The following is a 10,632-nucleotide window of genomic DNA, read 5'->3' as shown; positions in this document are numbered from 1 at the left end:
TTTTAGATGCCAAATTGGACGCAGGGTAAACTTGTCTCTGGCTTAACCCCTTAAGGACTCAGCCCATTTTCACCTTAAAGGACAACTGTAGTGGTCGACTTTTATGTCCCCCTGTGCCCAAGATGCAAAAATAAACAAAATAAACTTGAACTCCCCTTCCTACGTTCCCCCGTTGGACCGGTACCGGGCTCGCGGTCCAGTGCTGACATCATTTTGTTACTTCCTGGGGACGGGGACGCCACAGTGCCATCGGCATATCACTGGCCGCAGCGATGTCCCGCCCCGGCCAGTGATAGGCTGAGCGCACTGTCATGTAAGAAGCTGGCCAGAGCTCCTTACATGACAGTGCGCTCAGCCTATCACCGGCCGGGGCGGGACATCGCTGCGGCCGGTGATACGTCGATGGCACTGTGGCATCCCCGTCCCCAGGAAGTAACGAAAGGATGTCAGCGCTGGAACGCGAGCCCGGTACTGGTCCAACGGGGGAACGTAGGCAGGTGAATTCAAGTTTATTTTATTTTTGCAGCCCGAGCACAGGGGGAGATAAAAGTTGACCACTACAGTTGTACTTTAAGGACCCAGAACAATTCACGTTTTTGCACTTTTGTTATTACCTCCTCACCTTCTAAAAATCATAATGCGTTAAATTTTGCACCTACAGACGCATATAAGGGCTTGTTTTTTGCGTCTCCAATATGCTGTTTTATATAATAATCTGTGGCGAAACAAAAAATAATTATTTGCAGGGTGAAATGAAGAAAAAAAAAACATTTTGCTAATTTTTAGGGCTTCCGTTTCTACGCAGTGCACTTTTCGGGAAAAATGTTATCAACTTTTATTTTTACACATTTTTTTTTTTTTTTAGCCCCCACAGGGGGTTATACCATGCAATATTCTGATTGCATACACTGATCACTGCTATGCCATAGCATGCACAGGCATGGAGCAGTAGATCGCCAATCGGATGACAGAGAGGCAGGTGAGGACCCTCTTGTCATCCAGTAAGCTGATCGGGACATCGCACTTTTTTCGTGATAGTCCCGATCAGCTCCGCTGAGCTGACGGGATTCTTTCACTTTCGTTTTTGACGCCGTGATCAACTTTGATTGCGGTGTCTAAAGGGTTAATGCTGGACATCGGCCGATCGGCTATGCCCGGCATTAGCCGTGGGTCCTGGCTGCCCATAGCAACCAGGACCCACCCGCTTTAACCCGTTCTCCGCTGGTGAGAGCGGTTTAAACCAGCTAAACGGGACCAATTCTTTAAGTACCAGGACGTCAGGGCATACCTGTACGCCCGGCATCCTTAAGAGGTTAAAGGAGTATTGTGGCCTGACTTTCTGAGCTCCTATTGTACCTGTGCTGCAAAAAGTAACAAAACAAACATTAATTTCCCTGTTGCACCACTATCGGTCTTTGATCCTCCAGTCCCTGTTTCCTTCCTACTTCTGTGTGACCGGATCGTCACACTGTGGTCAGTGGATCGCCAGCCGCCGTGATATACCACCTTAGCCGGTGATAGGCTGAGCGCAGTGTCATGTAACAGGCCCGGGCAGCAGGAAGAAGACGGGCCTAGACTTCTTACTTGACACTGCTTAACCTATCACTGGCTGAGGCGGGACTTCGCTGCAGTCGGCGACACACTGACCGCAGTGTGAGGATCTGATAGGTATGCTTTAAAATTTTACATTTGCAGGAAAGCTTCATACTCACCATGTTTGTGGCAATTATATTCTACAGAAAGTACCGTATTTTTTGAATTATAAGATGCACTTTTTCTTCCCCAAAACTGGGGGGGAAAAGTTGGTGCGTCTTATACGGCAAATACACATTAAAATCGGTGGTCCCTGCGGCCATCAACGGCAGGGACCCGCGGCTAATACAGGACATCACCAATCGTGGTGATGCCCTGTATTAACCCTTCAGACGTGGTGATCAAAGCTGACCGCCGCATCTGAAGCGAAAGTGACACTAACCCGGCTGCTCAGTCGGGCTGTTCGGGACCGCCGCGGCGTCCCGAACAGCTTACAAGACACTGGAAGGAACCTTAACTGCCTCCTCGGTGTCTCTCCGTGCCGGGATCCCCTGCATGGCCGGCACTCTCCTTTGTCGTCATCATGGTGGCGACGGAGAGCGAGGATACCGGGCAGCAGAGACGTTCCGGAGCGACGGACACCCCAGGGACGCGGCGACAGCGATGGAGGGCGACATCCAGGGGAGCGATGATGAGCGGTGATGTTCCGGAGCGGCGGGGACACGTGAGTTCTACCTCCTGTACCAGTGGTCTTCAACCTGCGGACCTCCAGATGTTGCAAAACTACAACTCCCAGCATGCCCAGACAGCCAACGGCTGTCCGGGCATGCTGGGAGTTGTAGTTTTGCAACATCTGAAGGTCCGCAGGTTGAAGATCACTGTCCTATACTTTACATTGTATTTGGTTCAGAATCTTTATTTTCTAGATTTATATGCTTTAAAATTGGGTGCGTCTTATATGCCGGAGCGTCTTATATGACGAAAAATACGGTATATATTATGTATGATTGTAATGGAAATTCTCAGAGGAACATATTTCTACAAAAGGCATAAAAAAATAGTGCAGGAAGGTAGGTGTCAGAGAGACAGCTGATTATTGGGCACATGCAATTAAAAAAATGATCACTATATGAAGTTGAGCTTGGTCTCAGAATAATTTGCTTCACATCAAAGTTACTTGACAAGGCCCACTACAATTCCTGAAACAAGTGGTTTAAGTGTAACTAAATCATCATAACCTTGACTCATACAGCAACTGCATAACCAGACTTCATCCACTCTCCCCCACACACCACCACCTGCTTCTTCTTCTATACTGTGTACGCAGCTGTATCTGTTGATGGATGCCAGGCACCTGTCTGATAAAGGGGGGGAAAAAGGTACAGGGATCATAATCACAGAGTGAAGCAAAAAAGATTTGGCTAGGCTCTCATGTTGCCTTTTAGGTTTTTCATGCAGTATTGTGTTTTAAAACTGTATTTAAAAAAATGGTAACTGCAAGTATTGCAATGCAGTTATTGGCAGCATGAAACATTTAAAAGCTCCCTGTAAAAATGCACTGTCAATAACCACATTGCAAAACTGCAATGATTAGCAGGAAAATAATAAGACACAACAATCCCACAAGAAAAATGCAAAAAAATAAAAAAAAATAAAAAAAAAATAAAAACACAATTACCAAAATGTGACATTGTACAGCTTTTTCATTGTATAATGAAAAGTGATGCCATTTTCTAATGCTCTGTGAATCAATTCTTGACACCATGCAAAATATCTGTTTGCTGCCATTCAATAGAAACATTTGGAGGAGGGATTTACAATGACCCACATTATACACGCTGTTCAATAATTTTTTATTTTTCATCTACACACCAAAATAAGGGCTTGCTTTTTGCGGGACCAATTGTACTTTGTAATGTCTTCATTCATTTTTCTATAACCTTTGAATATGAAAACAAAATGAAACAAAAAAATCCCCCTCCCTTCTCTGCCTTTTGGCTAAGATCAAGTGTAGTGTCTGTTCTTATCAGTTGTTTGTACTGGAGCCACTGGTGGGGATGGACATATGCATGGAGGGGACTATGTGTACTAGGGCGCTCTGTGGCTGTTTTTGAGAAATCAGCTCAACAGTTTCCCCTATGAAACCTGTTCCCTTCAGGTCTGGTCATTGGGCCGGGGGTTGTAGAGCCGAGAAACGTTTGTACCTCGGGGAGTGGTGACCCTAAGGTGCCTTAAAGGGGTACTCCACTGGAAAACATCTTGTTTTAAATCAACTGGTGCTAGAAAGTTAAATGGATTAGTAAATTACTTCTATTTAAAAATATTAATCCTTCCAGTACTTATCAGCTGCTATGTGGTCCACAGGAAGTTCTTTTCTTGTTGAATTTCCTTTCTGTGCTGACTCATCTGTCCACTTTAGGAACTGTCCAGAGGAGGAGAGGTTTGCTATGGGGAATTGCTTCTACTCTAGAAAGTTCCTAAAATGGACAGAGGTGTCAGCAGAGAGCAATGTGGTCAGACAGAAAGGAAATTCAAAAAGAAAAGAACTTCCTGTGGACCATTTAGCAGCCGATAAATACTGGAAGGATTCAGATTTTTAAATAGAAGTCATTTACATATCTGATTAGAAAAATGTGTGCAGCTCACAACCAGGTATTCGAGGTTATTGTGGTTAAAGGATTGATCCCCACCAATCCAAATGGGTAAAAACTAAAACAAAGAGTTTTTAGTTCTTAATCTTCATTTACATATCTGTTTAACTTTCTGGCACCAGTTGAAAAAAGAAAAGAAAGAAAAGAAAGAAAAAAGTTCTCCAGCGGAGTACCCCTTTAATGCACTGAAGATGGTCCTCACTGAGTGGCACTGCAGCATATCTCTTCCTGGCCTTTTGACCAGGATCAAGGCAATTTTATAGATCTCGTGGATGTATGGGCAGTAATTCTTGAAGATGTAAACAAGATGTAACATTTGTTTACATCTTACAGCATTTATATTATATTGCTGCTTTTAAAGAGTCAGTCAAACCCCTTGCACTCCCCTGGGGTGGATTGTGCTGGATCCATCATACATAGGTCCTTCACAGGTCAGGTTTTTAGTAATTAACCTCTGCGTTACAGCCTTGGCTCAAAAGGATATACAAAACAGGCAACAATAAAACGCAACAATACACATACACAACTAAAATACTGTGAAGAAGAATATGCAAAACAGCTCATTTAAGGGGTACTACGTTTTTTTTTTTTTAAATCAACTGGTGCCAGAAAGTTAAACAGATTTGCAAATTACTGCTATTGAAAAATCTTAATCCTTCCAGTACTTATTAGCTGAATATTACAAAGGAAATTCTTTTCTTTTTGGAACAAAGAGCTCTCTGCTGAATCACGAGCACAGTGCTCTCTGCTGACACCTCTGTCCATTTTAAGAACTGTCCAGAGTAGGAGAAAATCCCCATAGCAAATATATGCTGCTCTGAACAGTTCCTAAAATGGACAGAGATGTCAGCAGTGAGCACTGTGCTCCTGATGTCAGCAGAGAGCACTGTGTTCCAAAAAGAAAAGCATTTCCTCCTGTAGTATTCAGCAGCTAATAAGTACTGGAAGGATTAAGATTTTTTAATAGAAGTAATTTACAAATCTGTTTAACTTTCTGGCACCAGTTGATTTAAAAATAAAATATTTCCACCGGAGTACCCCTTTAACTCCTTAACAACGACGGACATATATTTACGTCCTCTGTTGGCTCCCGCGATATGCTGTGGGGTCACATGGTGACCCCGCATCATAACGCGGCGGTCCAGGCGGCCATCAACGGCCGGGACCAGCGGCTAATACAGGACATCACCAATCGCGGTGATGCCCTGTATTTAATATTCAGATGCGGCAATCAAAGCTGGCCGCCGCGTCTGAAGCGAAAGTGAAACTATCCACGCTGCTCAGTCGGGTGAAATCGCGTCGTCCCGAACAGCTTACAGGACACCGGGAGGGACCCTACCTGCCTCCTTGGTGTCCAATCAGCGAATGACTGCTCCGTGCCTGAGATCCAGGCAGAAGCAGTCAAGCACCGATAACACTGATCACAGGCGTGTTAATACATGCCAGTGATCTGTGTAAAAGATCAGTGTATGTAATGTTATAGGCCCCTATGGGGTCTATAACATTGCAGAAAAAAAGTAGAAAAAAAGTGTTAATAAAGATAATTTAACCCCTTCCCTAATAAAAGTTAAAATCACCCCCCTTTTCCCATTAAAAAAATAAAACTGTGTAAATAAAAATAAACATATATGGTATTGCCGCATGCGTAAATGTCCGAACTATAAAAATATATCATTAATTAAACCGCACGGTCAATGGCGTACACATTAAAAAATTCCAAATTCCCAAAAGTTTTTTGGGTCACTTTTTATACCATTTAAAAGTGATCAGAAAGTCCGATCAAAACAAAAACGGTACCGCAAAAAATGAGCCCTGATACCACCCTGTACGTGGAAAAATAAAAAAGTTATAGGGGTCAGAAGAGGACATTTTTAAATGTATAAAATTTCCTGTATGTAGTTATGATTTTTTTTCCAGAAGTACAACAAAATTAAACCTATATAAGAAGGGTACAATTTTAACTGTATGGGCCAACAGAATAATAAGGTGTCATTTTTACCGAAATATGCACTGCGTAGAAACGGAAGCCCCCAAAAGTTACAAAATGGCGTTTCTTCTTCGATTTAGTCACATAATGATTTTTTTTTTTCCATTTCGCCATGGATTTTTGGGTAAAATGACTATTGTATCTGCAAAGTAGAATTGGTGACGCAAAAAATAAGCCATCATATGGATTTTTAGGTGGAAAATTGAAAGTTGATTTTTAAAAGGTAAGGAGGAAAAAACGAAAATGCAAAAACGGAAAAACCCTTGGTCTGTAAGTCGGACCAAAAGCTTTTGTAATTGCGCATTTGCCCCTGTTTTCTTGCTTATCATGCACAGGCAGGTTTAGGTTAGGTCCCGCATCACTTGAGAAACCTTGGCGTGGTATGCGGGCTCAGGTATGTCCTTCATATAAGGATATACTGGCTAATGTCTCAATTTTACATCAGTTTTGAGGGTTAGCTAATGTCATTGTTACATCTACCACACCAGTGCATTTATGTTATGTTGTGTTTCTGTACTTCTCTATGTTCACATCCACCACCCATTCATCGGGTACGGATGATATATGTTGGTCCTTGTGGTTGGTTGCAGACATCCTCCATTGTATGCATTTTTTGCTGGGGATTGCCCATAGCAACGGACCACAAGTGCAGGACTTGCTATTCCCTATAAATGCACACCAGCATTTGGGCTCGAGCACTTCCTGACATTTGAGACCACGTTCTTGTTGTGTTTGTTTTAAAAGGTAAGGAGGAAAAAACTAAAATGCAAAAACTGAAAAACCCTGCGTCCTTAAGGGGTTAATGTACCATTTAGTCAGCTTACACTCCCTTGGTTACAGTATTGGGAGTAAGTTAACAAGACTTGATAGTGAGTGATACACTGACAGCCAGGGGGTGTCACCTGACCAGGCGGCATATTAATGAGCCCCAGTTTATCCACCGGGGTTATCCAAGCTGTAATGAATCTTCTAATTGGATTGTATACATCATTACTAGCAACACTGCTGAATAGTCATCTTTCCATTGCACCGATACTCTGATCACCCTGTTCACTGCAGCTGGTTCATTTCCTGTATTGTATGCTACTCCGGCACAACATTTCCCAGCAGTCTTTTCTCCACGCATCAGATTGCTAAGCACCCCCTTCATGGGCTACAACTATAGCATGCTCCACCTACTCTGCCCCACAATATAAGCCCCTTGTAAAGATTCATGTGAGTAGTAGAGCATCTATATTACTCGTCAAACTGTCACCGGAAGTTGGTTGACAGGTGCCACGCCCCCTTAGCCCCAAATCCCAACACGTCAGCCAGCCCCTTCCGGTGGTGTTTGAGAGGTACCAAGCCCTCTCCCCACATGTCCTAACTACGTCCATATGCTGGCCCCAGCTTTCACATGACCCCCACCGCTAGCATCTGAGATCATTCTGCTATGTCAACTACGTCCCAGCCCCCTCCCCAGCTTATCACACACACATACATTCACATTAAATACAGAGCCCAAAGATTGCTTATTTAGTTATGAGCACCCTTTATGTCACATTTTCATTCATACCAAAGTAAATCAGTCATTGACAGCCACACATTATACCGCACAGCAATTTACAATAGGATTTTTACTATGCGGTAGATTAAACAATACTAACACTTATTCACAGACACACAACGTTCATTCAGTATAATGTGAAAAAGCAATTCAGACACGCGGCTATATTTCTAAAAAGAACCCTAAAACTATTAACCTTTTAGGGGAGAGAAGTATATAGGGAGTACTAGTCCGGCGCCGAATCTTTCTGAATGAATAGCATAGGCTTCATAGTGCGTGCTTTGTGTAATAGTAGAAAGAGGCTAAATCGCGTAGATTTCTATGCATATGCCTATACCGACAAGCCCAGACATGTCTTGTGGCAGATTACTATGTATAAACATGTCTGAAAGGGGCTTGTTTATGTGTGTGTGTGTATGTATCCATGTGTGTGTGTATATGTGTGTATGTGTGTATGTATGTGTATATATATATATATATATATATATATATATATATATATATATATATATATATATAAATATATATATATATATAAATATATATATATATAAATATATATATATATAAATATATATATATATAAATATATATATATATAAATATATATATATAAATATATATATATAAATATATATATATTTATATATATATATATATATATATATATATATATATATATATATATATATATATATATATATAATATAATATAATATAATTAATTATACATATCCGCAGAGACCCTCAATATTTAAGCCGATGAGATTCCGGCCTTAGTTTTAGAGGTGTGCCCGGAATCTTCACTATGACCCCTTAGTTTGCAGCATGCCTTAAACCCTGCACCTTTTATACTCTACAAATGAGTTACAGACAGAACCTGAGAGTGCCCATCAAGAGGTTAAAAAAGGTAATGTAACCTTAATATTATTAGAGTTTAAAAATACAAAAAAATATATAAATAAAAAATGTTGCAATGTTTTATTTATACAAGTATATCTATATTTGTATTTTCAGTGTTGTATATAATTTACACATAACTTACTCTCTCATTCTTTTAGATGAAGAAGCCTGGTACTTTGGATCACGTGTGTGGAGGGGGCTGGAGTACTCCGTTATCACGAAATGGTGTTTCAGCCTATAATTGTGTTGACCCTTGCAGAAAGTTACCCATCAAGGCTGTAAAGGACCTCATTTCTACACACCACAATGTTCTGCAGAAGGCTAAATTGAAAACCTGCAATACCCAAAAAGAATGATACCAGGAATAATCAAGAAGGCATCGGTGAGTCACACTGTATAAAACCAAACAATATCTGAGTTTGTCATGAAGATCCAGTGATAAACACACATCGTAAACATATATCCAAACCTTAACAATGGTATATGGCCGCAAGAGTTGCTAGCAACAATACACAGAATGAATGATGCCAGCAGTCATTTACGTGATGTCATTAATTATTTGGCTAAATTAATGGAATGCCATACAAGATTTTCTTCTTGTATGCCGGGCCATGACAAAGTATTGGAATTAGTAGAGCTAGACCAAATGTTTCAACAGGTATATGCCACTGTTTTGCGGAAGAAATCAGCAGATGGGATATTATGACTAGGCATGGTTGATGGAGGGCTGACCAAACTCAATAAGAGTAAATCACCACTGAAAAAAAAAGACTAAAGTTAGAAAGCAGCCTGTAAAAATGTTTGGTCGGTCTAAGAGAGCCTTACCAGCTAAACGTTGCAGAGAGGCCCAGAAATTTGACTGCCAAAACATAACAGCTACAACACAACAAACAGATCCTCTATTATGCGATGATCCTTTAGAGGGGCCCAGTAACAGACATCATACTCCACATCCCCAGACCTGTGACAACCCAGCCTTATCGGCGAAACGTCGCAGAGAGGCCTGGGGACTTTGTTCAATTATGTTTTGAAGTGGGGGCCAGTTCTTAGATCCCGTATACTGGTCAAAACACCCCAGAGATGAGTTCAGTGCTGAGGATTTCCTAAATGCCGTAGCAGCAGCATTGCAGAGTAACGTGCAGTGCCTGGCCACAGACTGCCCAAAACTAGTGGTCACTGTAATCAGGAATAGAAGAGGTGGTGCTAAGTGCCGGTTAAAGTCTATTAAGCAGAAAAGGCGCTGGTTGTATGACTTTAACAATTACGACTCTAATCTGTGTTTTGCCACTAGTTTGTATGTGCTGACAACTGGAGGCGATATTAGCGATGCTGTTTTATTGGAACAGGCCCGTCAGATACACGCTGCTCTGTCTATACCAGACAATGAGTTAGTGAGTTTTAATGTCATTGCAGATTTTGAAGTGCTGTATTATAGTAACTGTGATTGGCAGTATTTCCATACCGGTAAAAATCCTACAGGCAAAATTGTGTATATTCTACACCACGATGATCATTACTATGGTATTAAAAATATCAAGGGGTTCATTGGGGAGTGATATTTTTGTAACCTCTGTACTTCGGTCTACCACCTTAAAAATAACCACACCTGTCAGCTGTTTTGTCGTTCATGTGAACGCTCAACATGTACGGATGGTGTGGCGCCCCAGCCATGCTGCAGTACCTGCCATGTGTCTGCTCCAGGGAGTGTTTAGATATACACGAGCACATGGCAAGAGATAATCCAAACTTTTGTAGAACTAAAACATTTTGTGACAAATGTTGTCACTTTGTGTACAATACTGAGGAAAAACATAAGTGTAGCAGATTTAAGTGTAGCTCTTATGGTGGCCGTATGCATAGACTTGATGATCATCTCTGCTATATACAGCGCTACAAAGCAAAGAAACAAAGTGATCTGTATGTTTTTTACGATTTCGAATGTACACAAACGAAAGGAATACATGAGCCCAATTTTATTTATGCAATAACATTGCATGGCGCAAATTCCTGGA

The 10,632-nt window shown here is 41.4% G+C and overlaps 1 pseudogene; it reads left to right on the top strand.

Moving 5' to 3' along the window:
- Window positions 1-3,511: 3,511 nt before the first annotated feature.
- LOC130294694 (U2 spliceosomal RNA) lies at window positions 3,512-3,618 on the top strand (annotated as a pseudogene).
- Window positions 3,619-10,632: the final 7,014 nt, after the last annotated feature.

Source organism: Hyla sarda, chromosome 10 (assembly GCF_029499605.1).
Source record: "Hyla sarda isolate aHylSar1 chromosome 10, aHylSar1.hap1, whole genome shotgun sequence".
Lineage (NCBI taxonomy): Eukaryota > Metazoa > Chordata > Amphibia > Anura > Hylidae > Hyla > Hyla sarda.
This window is presented reverse-complemented; position numbering and strand designations above follow the sequence as displayed.